Source organism: Gymnoscopelus microlampas, assembly GCF_963454915.1.
Source record: "Gymnoscopelus microlampas genome assembly, chromosome: 8".
Lineage (NCBI taxonomy): Eukaryota > Metazoa > Chordata > Actinopteri > Myctophiformes > Myctophidae > Gymnoscopelus > Gymnoscopelus microlampas.
This window is the reverse complement of record NC_139945.1, coordinates 25,018,493-25,020,066: the sequence shown is the minus strand read 5'-3', so window position 1 is coordinate 25,020,066 and position 1,574 is coordinate 25,018,493.

Sequence of the window (1,574 nt, the reverse complement as noted above, 5' to 3'; positions counted from 1 at the left end):
TAGCCGACTGTATGTGACAACGCTTGAAAACAACAGCATCATGGCATTAATTAAATAAATCCATGGAAAAACACACGCCAGTGTCTTTTTTAAACTGATATTTAAAACACTGATCGGTTTTCTGTAAGTAGTTCAGTCTATTTGAGCTGTGTGTGCGTGCGTGTGTGGCTTTCATCTTTCATCACATCCACAGGCTTACAGGTGTAAATAAGTGAGTGAATTTTGTTTTTGTGCAAGCTCCATTGCTTTTTGGAGCTTTCAGGAATAAAACAAGATAAGCACAAGAATAAGCAGGGGTGGGGGGGTAGGAAGAAGGTGGGGGAAATAAATCAAACGATAAATAGAAACATGCCAGGGAGAAGAAAATCAAAGATATACATTGCACTGCTGTCATGCAAAGCCCCTGAACGTCCGTTAGTTCAGCAGTTCTCTGTCTTTTCTGGATCAATTTAAAATCTCAAAATTGTTCGCCAACGCCACCTAAGCCCACCCTTTCTGACCACTTAACAGATGGGTGGGCTCACTGCGTGACCTGCATAAAAATCAATCGACTGTGTTCCGGCTTTGATCAGTGGAACTAGCGTATGTTAAGTTCTTACTTATTGGTATCACTATATGAAAACCCAGCTAACAGGTTGAGAATCTTGGCGTTAGAGGTTCTAAACTGATTCTTTTCTTGTACTTCACCTTAGTTTAAACACATCTTAAGGTTCGGTGCGACATGGCACCTACAGTACAAGATACGTATGTGCTCTATAGCACCAAAGGAGGTTCCCCTATATGATTATGAGCCAAAGCACCATTGAATGCTATTTGTTCGCAGAGTATATTACAGTACGTATACCTACAAATGTGGTAAATTAGTAATGGGTCTAGCAGTGCTGTGAGTGATTTTGCATAATAATAGAGTATCGCTCAGCAGGAGTCCATAATTAATGAAAACCTTACAGACTCTGTGATTACATAATCCCTGCTGCTCCATAGATCACCAAGCCAGTCAACCTAACATGCATCATATCAGATTGATAGTAGCTCCTCACAATGCAGTAACTTATTTATGTGATCAATCAATGAAATTAGCCTTTTGCAAAGTGAACGAATATACTCTCAAACTGTAGCCTACCGTATGCCAGTGGCTCTCAAACTGGGTTCCGGGGAGAGGGTTCCAGGGGGTCCCCAGCAAAGTTAATATAGCATCAAAATCAATTCAAACACTTTAACCCGATAATATAGGTTTGTGATTGCTTGATTGCTTGATTGATTGATTGATTGAATACTTTATTTAACAGTTTGCATACTTTGCAAATAGTACAGTGGTAGACTATGATTACACAATGGTGCTAAAAGGATAACACAAAAAGCCCCAAGGGCCTGTTTCCATTGCGGTCCTGTGTATTCAATGCATCGAGACATTTAGACATACAATCAAGTGAGCATTGTAGATCTGCAATAAAAAATATATATATTGTTGACAATTTTGGAAAAATATATATTTTACAAACATTATAAGAACACAAATCTTGTATGGGAGGGGCTCCCTGGCACAACATATGTCAGATGTGTGGGGTCTGTGG